Raw genomic sequence first — 9,827 nt, 5'->3', positions numbered from 1 at the left:
CACGAGCCCCCGATCCAGCTGCCACTCGAGCCACAGCCACGATCCCGGATCCAAGCGCCCCGAGTAGCATCCCCCACTGGCTGTGGCCTGTGCTCCCACCTTCGACACATACGGCCAGTGTGTCAGAGCTGTGTGCGGTATAAGGCCAGTGTGTCAGAGCTGTGTGCGGTATACAGCCAGTTTGTCAGAGCTGTGTGCGGCATACAGCCAATGTGTCAGAGCTGTGTGTGGTATACCGCCAGTGTGTCAGAGCTGTGTGTATATACGGTCAGTGTATCATGGCTGTGTGCAGTATACGGTCAGTGTATCATGGCTGTGTGCGGTATACGATCAGTGTATCATGGCTGTGTGCGGTACACGGCCAGTGTGTCTGATCGTCCGGGATCCAGCACCTGGCACCCTCGCCAATTGGCTGTTTTAAAGGGAACCAGTCAGGTCCAATATGCAGCCATTACCATGAGCAGGTCTGGGTGCATATTGCTAATCCTTGCCTAACTGTATACACATAGCATTGATAAAGAGGTGTATAGAAAAAGTGTTTCTAAAGATGTTTTATTGTATGCTAATGAGCGAGGGGACTAGTCACTAGAGTTGACGCGGTTCGCGGTTCGCAGTTCTCCAGTTCGCGGTTTTGCTAAAGCTCGATAGTTCTAGTTACGTTCGAGAACGGATCTAGCAACAAAAAGCAGGGCTTTTTACAGCTACAGTGTGCAAGAGCCATCGCTGGCAGCCTGCCAGAAGCTGGTAACCAAGATAAACATCGGGTATCCAAGCAAAGCGCTTTGGTTAGTAACCCGATATTTATCCTAGTTACGTGCAGGAAGCCCACAATTCCCCGCTCAGCTCACTCCGCCCCCTCCTGCACACGGCATGTACACACACACACACACACACACACACTCACCTGTCCCCAGCCAAGCAGTCCACGACACTGACGTCCTCAGCGCCACATGACCCCGCTAGGCTCCACCCACTTCGCACTCCGCCGCCAGCACACATGGCTCCGCCCACCTGTCACTCTGCACACATGGTCCCGCTAGGCTCCGCCCACCTGTCACTCTGCACACATGGTCCCGGTATGCTCCGCCCACCTGGCACTCTGCACACATTACCCCGCTAGGCTCCGCCCACCTGGACCTTTGCACACATGGTCCCGCTAGGCTCCGCCCACCTGGCACTCTGCACACATGGTCCCGCTAGGCTCCGCCCACCTGGCACTCTGCACACATTACCCTGCTAGGCTCCACCCACCTGACACTCTGCACACATTGCCCCGCTAGGCTCCGCCCACCTGTCACTCTGCACACATGGTCCCGGTATGCTCCACCCACCTGGCACTCTGCACACATTGTCCCACTAGGCTCCGCCCACCTGTCACTCTGCACACATTACCCCGCTAGGCTCCGCACACCTGTCACTCTGCACACATGGTCCCGGTATGCTCCGCCCACCTGGCACTCTGCACACATGGTCCCGCTCGGCTTACCTGCTTTGATGAAGTCCCGACCTCAGCACTGTCACTGTCCTCCATGGCCGCCGCTTGTCACATCACCTTCTCTCGCTTCCGACCCGAGACTGACTAGCGGTGACGTCACGGGCCGCTCGCGATACTTGGCTGTGAAGATGATTCAGTGTGCAGGAGATCAGCGCAGGTAATGTACCTCGCAGACAGCAGCACTTGTCATCCCCTGCAGTTACCTGGGCTGACCCATTGATGTTAGCTCAGGTCACTGCATTGCTCTCCCAGCCAATAGGGAACATCCTGCTCTTCATTGACTGGGACAGTGTGGATCATCATGGCAACCCCTTGGATTACAGCAGACCTGGATTTGTTTTTCTTTCTAATAAATTGGTTAAAGAGGGAATGTATTGGGGAGTGTGTTTTCAAATAAAAATGTGTTTGTCGTCTATTTTTTTTATTACTGACTGGGTTGGTGATGTCGGGTATCTGATAGACGCCTGACCTCACCAACCCCAGGGCTTGGTGCCAGGTGACATTACACATCTGGTATTAACCCCATATATTACCCCGTTTGCCACCGCACCAGGGCGCGGGATGAGCTGGGACGAAGCACCAGGATTGGCGCATCTAATGGATGCGCCACTTCTGGGGCGGCTGCGGCCTGCTATTTTTAGGCTGGGGAGAGTCCAATAACCATGTACCTCCCTAGTCTGAGAATATCAGACCCCAGCTGTCTGCTTTACCTTGGCTGGTGATCCAATTTTGGGGGGACCCCTACGTGTTTTTTTTTTTTTAAATTATTTATTTAATTTTAAATAACAGCGTGGGGTGCCCTCAGTTTTGGATTACCAGCCAAGGTGAGGCTGCCAGCTGTGGTCTGCAGGCTGCAGCCGTCTGCTTTACCCTAGCTGGCTACAAAAATAGGGGGAACCCTACATCATTTTTTTTTCATTTTTTGGCTAAATACAAAGCTAAGCACCCCTTAGTGCCACATGAAAGTCACCAAAGGGTGCAAAATTACAAAATGCAGGAGAGTGGGACATTATGTGTCTTTCTGCCATTATAATGACAGAAAAGACTGATATGAAGTGTACAAGCACAGGAAAATCACCAGATCACTCTACGCTGTGAAAAGCAGTAGAAAATGGCACTGGAGTGAACATGTGACCGCCTCATGTAGGATGAATCTATGGATCCTGGGTAAATTTATGTATTTTCCCTCCTTCAGTGTTTTTGCAGTACACAAAAAAAACGGAAGGCACACGGTTGACAAACAGATGACATACGGACCATCTTCGCAACGGAAACGGATGCCACACGGATGCACCGGACTGTTTTTTGCAGACCACAAAAATGGATCGGTCGTGTGAATGTAGCCTTATTCTGGTCTGACGTTTATAAACAGCAGGCAGAAATAAGTGAATAGCGCCCCCCCAGTGTCAGAAAATCTCCGGGGCTAGCTGAGACCCAGGAGATCATGATTCAGGACGGTTTTTCCGGTCCCTGCTCACGTGATCACAGGTATACACCGTATACCGATGATCACGTTACAGTAAATGACAGCACCAGTTAAAAATTACTTATCTCCCATCTGGCATGAACAAACATGATAAATCTCCTACCCGGTCCCCTCCGGTCCCCCGGTGTCGCCAAAGTGCCCCCCCTGATGCCCTCCCAGAAATCCAAGATGGCCGCGCACACAGCAGCGCGCCGGCCGCATTCACCCTACTCCTCTGATTTCTGTCGCATGTGCCATGTACCAAACTCCTCCCCAGGCCCTGCCAGGTCACCCCCTATAACCCCACCGGTGTTCCCCGGTGTCCCACGGTACCTGTGCAGCGTTGATCCCCCCACGGCCCTCTCCTTCACAATAGACGCTGCCGCATGCACAGAGCGGCTGTCAGCTCAGCTTCCTGTGTTCAGACACAGTGAGTGGTGGTTATGCATCTGTAAGCTAAATGGGCGGCACGGTGGCTCAGTGGTTAGCACTGCAGTCTTGCAGCGCTGAGGTCCTGGGTTCAATTCTCACCATGTGCAATGAGTTTGTATGTTCTCCCCGTGTTTGTGTGGGTTTCCTCCAGGTACTCTGGTCTCCTCCCACACTCCAACGACATACAGCGCTATGGAATTAATAACGCTATATAAATGAATAAATTATTATTATTACTGCAATGCCATGCTCATGAGGTAAGGAACATAGTTGATCAGGAGAGCTATATACTACATTTCCAAATGGAGGGATTTGCTTTTATAGTTTCCCTGCTGAACGACTACCAAACATGAGAGTCCGTTATACGCCACAAGAAAACACATCTAAATAGCGAGCTCTGTTGTTAAGTATTCATTCAGCTGGATAACTGGACTTAAAGGTGTATTCCATCTCCAAGATCCTATCCCCAATATATAGTAGGTGGAATAGCAATAATATCAGCAAATACCAATATTTGGTAATGTAGAATAATTCTCCTGATTAGGCATGCCCTTACCTCATGAGCAGGGCATTGCAGCTTTGGTAGCAACCATTACGACATGGACTCTGCTGCTGTGGACCCAGGGAGAGTGAGTGCAGATTCATTGCACCCACACTCCTCACATGAAGGGTCCGCACTCCTAGAAAATGGGGGATACGTTCCCTGAGTGTTTCCCCCCCTTATTCTAGACGGTCCAGAGTCATCATGGGACCCCTTTATTTTTTTTCTTACAATAAATTGGTGAAAGAGGAAATGTTTTGGGGACTGTTTTTTCAAATAAATTTCTTTTGTCGATTTTTTTTTTGTTAGTACTGACAGTTTATGATGTTGGGTATCTAATAGACGCCATGACATCACAAACTGCTGGGCTTGATCTCAGGTGACTTTACAGCTAGTATCAACCCGATTTATTACCCTGTTTGCCACTGCACCAGGGTACGGGATGAGCTGGGGTGAAGCGCCAGGATTGGCGCATCTAGTGGATGCACCACGTCTGGGGTGCCTGCGGCCTGCTATTTTTAGGCTGTGAAGGCCCAATAACTATGGACCTTCCCACCCTGAGAATACCAGACCACAGCTGTCCGCTTTACCTTGGCTGGTGATCCAATTTGGGGGGGACCCTACTTTTTTTGTGTAATTATTAATATTTATAAAATAATTATAAAAAAAGAGCCTGGGGGGACCTCCACATTGGATCCCCAACCACGGTAAAGCTGCCAGCTGTGGTTTTCAGGCTACAGCCGTCTGCTTTACCCTAGCTGGCTATCAAAAATGGGGGGACCCAACGTCATTTTTTTAACTATTTTTTAAATAGAAAAAATTAATGGGCTTCCCTGTATTTTGATTGCCAACCAAGGTAACCAGGCAGATGGAGGTGGCAACCCATAGCTGTCTGCTTTATCTGCGCTGAGAATCAAAAATACCGCTGAGCGCTACGTCATTTTTTTTAAAGATTTATTTTTACAGCACTGGGATGTCCAGCAATCAAAATACAGGAAAGCCCATTTTGTTTTTAGTTATTTAAATAAATAATTAAAAAAAATATATATGGGCTCCCGCTGCATTTTTTGTATTGCTAGCTAAGGGTAATCCAAGCAGCTACTGGCTGCTAACCCCCACTGCTTGGTGTTACCTTCACTGGCAATGGAAAATCCAGGGAAGCATTTTTTATTTTTTTTGCCAAAAAACTACAAAAAAAGGACGTGACCTTCGCCATATTTTTGTATGCTAGCCAGGTATAGCAGGCAGGTGCTGGAAGAGTTGGATACAGCGCCAGAAGATGGCGCTTCTATGAAAGTGCCATTTTCTGAGGCGGCTGCAGACTGCAATTCGCAGCAGTGGGGCCCAGAAAGCTCAGGCCAACCTGTGCTGCGGATTCCAATCCCCAGCTGCCTAGTTGTACCTGGCTGGACACAAAAATGGGGCGAAGCCTACGTAATTTGTTTTCTAATTATTTCATGAAATTCATGAAATAATATAAAAAAGGGCTTCCCTTTATTGTTGGTTCCCAGCCGGGTACAAATAGGCAACTGGGGGTTGGGGGCAGCCGTACCTGCCTGCTGTACCTGGCTAGCATACAAAAATATGGCGAAGCCCACATAATTTTTTCAGGGGGCAAAAAACTTCTGCATACAGTCCTGGATGGAGTATGCTGAGCCTTGTAGTTCTGCAGCTGCTGTCTGTCTGTATGGAGAAGAGCAGACAGCAGCTGCAGAACTACAACGCTCAGCATACTTCATCCAGGACTGTATGCAGAAGTTTTTTGCCCACCAAAAAAATGACGTGGGCTTCGCCATATTTTTGTATGCTAGCCAGGTACAGCAGGCAGCCACGGGCTGCCTCCAACCCCCAGTTGCCTATTTGTACCCGGCTGGGAACCAAAAATATAGGGAAGCCCGTTTTTTTTAATTATTTCACTTATTTCATGAAATAATTAAAAAACAAATGACGTGGGCTTCGCCCCATTTTTGTTTCCAGCCAGGTACAACTAGGCAGCTGGGGATTGGAATCCGCAGCACAGGTTAGCCCGATGTTTCTGGGCGCCTCTGCTGCGAATTTCAGTCCGCAGCAGCCCCAGAAAATGGCGCTCTCATAGAAGCGCCATCATCTGGCGCTGTATCCAACTCTTCCAACAGCCCTGGAGCCGGGTGGCTTTTTGGGTAATCATGAGTTAATACTGGCTTTGTTTTACTAGCCAGTATTAAGCCAGAGATTCTTAATGTCAGGCACGTTTGACCTGGCCATTAAGAATCTCCAATAAAGGGTTAAAAAAAAGACACCACACAGAGAAAAAATACTTTAATACAAATAAATACACAGACACATTAGAGACTCCATCTTTATTACCCCCTGTCAGCCCTCCACGATCCATGGTCTTCTGTCTTTCTCGTTCAACAAATGCAGCTCTTTTACATCACTGTTGCATGGGGGAAGACGCGGCTTCTCGTGCAGCCTTCACTCCGTGAGAGATCAGTGCTGCTAGCGGTAACAGCGGTAACGCTGACAGACGCGTTACAATAGCAACAGGGCTCCGATCATGTGATTCCCGGAGCCGCGGTTAGCGGTGATGTCACCGCTAACTGCGTTGCTATGGCAACGGTGATCTCCGTTAATGACCGGCTGTGTCAGCCGGTCCCTAACGGAATGCGGAGTCGACCGTGTGCTAGAGCATGTCGCCGGTACACGGCGATACACAAATGTGCACCGTGTACCGGAGAGTGCAATGACAGGTCCTACATGACGCGTCATAGTCATTTGACCAGTCTGTAGCCAATGAGATAATAGCCACGTGACTGGTCACATGGCTATTTTGATGTCACGATAGGTCCTGCATTACTGCTGGCAGTGCTGGTTACCGGGAGGATTCAGCGATCATCGGATGGAATAGCGGCAGGAGACAAAGTGCAGGAGGGATCGCGGGGACCAGTAAGTGTTATGGCAATGTTTATTAACTGTATGTGTACATTTATAATGCATTTTTATGTGTTTGTGATTGCCTCCCATTATATCCTATTGGTTCGAGTTCGGTTCGTCGAACGTTCGCCGAACTGAACTCGAACGAGACCTCCGTTCGACGAACCGAACTCGAGCCGAACCACGGCTGGTTCGCTCATCTCTACTAGTCACAAAGGCGATACTTCCCTTGCTAGTCAGCCCCATTAGAATGTTAGCACATCCCTGTGAATGTGCTAACATGCTAATGAAAGTTCAGCCTCAGAGGATGATCTCACTCACCTCTCCACTGCAATCGCTGCCAGACGCTTGATTTCGGCTCAGTGTACATTACCCCGGAGTTTCAGTTATGCACACTACTTCAGTTTAAAGCTGGGACGTGTACACCCGGCTTCAAAGTGTGCATGACTGAAACTCCAGGGTCATGCGCACTGAGTCGAAATCCAGCATCGGGCGCCGATCGCAGCATCGAATACTTTTACTAAAGATCCCTTTATCTATGCTAGTGTATACAGGGACAGTTAGGCAGGGATTACCAATATGCACCCAGAAGTGCTCGTGGTTCTTGGTGCATATTGCACCTTACAGGTTTCCTTTAAATATCGACGACAGCAGCAGACAGCTAGAGTACTCAATTCCAGATCTGTTCTGTCTTCTGATAGTGGCTGTGGCTGGGTACTGCACATCTGCATACTTGTGCTCACATGACCCTCCACTCTTTCCACTGGCATGGGAGAATCCTAAAAGTGTGTAGAGCATGCGTTGTATGAATTTAGGAGCCTGCAGTCACCTAGAGTCACTGCAGACTTTCATCATAAAAAATTAAAATTAAGCAGTGTTGCCCAATTCTAACAGTGTATAATGTATTTGTGGTGCCCTGGACTAGCCAGGTCGTCACAGGTACTGCAACACACACCCCCACCCCGAGATAGGCACATCAGCCAAACACAAAACCCTTGTTGCCTCCCTCCAGGGGCTGATGTCCACACCAGGTGGGGTGGAGCCAGGCGGTTGGCCCCACCCACTGATGAGCTCACAGTCCTGGAGGCAGGAACAGTAGGCAGATTAGCTTTGGAGAGTGAAGTTAGAAGAGTGTCTGCTCGTGTCTGGGTTGGAACCCAGGCACTGACAGCAAGGTTGGCAGACGGTGGTGGCCGTCTGCAGGAGAGGCGAATCGACGCGGAACCGTAGGACCGGGGTCAGGCGGTGGCCCGCCGGTACCGAACCGGGGAGCGAAGTGAAGCCAGTACACACAGGCAGGGCCTGCGGACCCCGACCAGGCTTGGAGCCACCGAAAAGGTCAAATCCATTAGTGACTGGAACCCCAGGGGTTTCCTAGCAGCCAAGACCCGATAGAAGGCAACCGTCCGACCAGTAAAAGGAAATACAGCTACCGCCAAAGCTAGGATTCCAAGAGCCAGAGCCTGCGGGCAAAAGGGCTCCTCCGGCACATATATGCTGGGGAGCGGGTTACTGGTGGGAAGCCACAGGAGCCGAACAAACACTAAGGTGCAGGAGAAGGCAGCCACCAACCGTCCGGGAGAAGCCATAGCAGCCGGCTGCAGGACCCGTCCATCCAGCCGTTTGGTTTACCAGAGACTTTGCGTATATTTATGGCTGAGTGAGTACAACCGTGCCATCTGGCACCGCGCTGCGCAGTCCCTGCGACCCTGCACCTTGCCAACCCTGCCTCCCCGTTAACTCACCGGGCCCCGGGACCACCATCCCCTACCCACGGAGGGGGAAAACAACATCCCAGCTGCTCCCTACCCTCGCTCCCGGGATCCCCGTCACCAGCAGCAGTGGTGCCCAACCTCACCACAACCCGTGGGTGGCGTCACGGACTACATCCCCAAACCAAACCACCCCATTCACTCACGGGAGAGGAGCGCTGCTCGAGTCCCCGGATCTGGCCCACTGCTCGAGCCACCGAGTAGCAGCAGCAGCAGCGCCGGACCCGAGCATCAGCGAGCGCAGCGTCCGGCCGCCCGCAACATATTCACTGTCAGGATTCAGCTCCGTTCACTGTTTCCAGCAGTCATCACATGGCCGCTCCACTTGTATGCAAGTCTCAAATTAAGTCATGTGACAATTCACTTCTATTTCTACTTCTGTTTTTCAGTGAAGATTGAGAAAGTTAGGAAGAGCAGCTCGTCTGCACCTGACTAAATGTGCAAATCATATATGGGCGGCGGGGGGAAGGTGTACCGCCCCCGTGTCAGCAGCTGGGCTGCTCGGATCCGGATACGCGGTGGCTCAAGGGGCGTCCGGACCCGGGGATCTCGCGGTCACTCGAATAATAAAGAGTGGGCATTTACAGGGAATATTGTATGGAATAGTTTGTGACGCCACCCGTGGTGTGTGGTAAGGTGGAGTACCACCACTGTGGCTGGTAGTACCCGGTGGCGATGGAGTGGGCAGCCAGGTGTTTAAACCCTCCCCGTGGAGGAATGTGGGGGGAATGCTCCGCGACTCAGTGATGGTGACAGGGATGTGCCATTGGGGAGGTAAGGGTCATTTGCGTACTCAGTCCAATAACGATGACACCGACAACTATAGTAAACCAAAGTTCTGGACACCGCTGCTGTTTAGGGGGAGCATGCCTGGGTCCCGTTGCCGTTGGTGTTGCCTGTTGATCTGTGACCTTTCATTTGGCACCTTGTTTCTCTCTGGTTGGTTCCTGTAACCTGAAAGTAGTAGGGTCCCGCTCCCCAGTATGGCTAACTGAGGGAGCTTGCTCTCAGGGTTCACGCTTGGGATTTTTTGGACCGTATTTGAGGAAAGTCATATCCCTCTCGTTGCGCTAGTACCCTGATTTTGGAGCGGGTGGAGAGCGGATCTTGAAGGCTCCGTTCTCGTCGGGTAAATTGTCAGGTTGCCTGAAGCTTCTCCCTGACCTAGGGTCCACGTACCCCGTTGTGCCCTGGTCCCAGCCCGGTGAT

Source organism: Anomaloglossus baeobatrachus, chromosome 2 (assembly GCF_048569485.1).
Source record: "Anomaloglossus baeobatrachus isolate aAnoBae1 chromosome 2, aAnoBae1.hap1, whole genome shotgun sequence".
In the NCBI taxonomy this organism is placed as follows: Eukaryota; Metazoa; Chordata; class Amphibia; order Anura; family Aromobatidae; genus Anomaloglossus; species Anomaloglossus baeobatrachus.
This window is presented reverse-complemented; position numbering follows the sequence as displayed.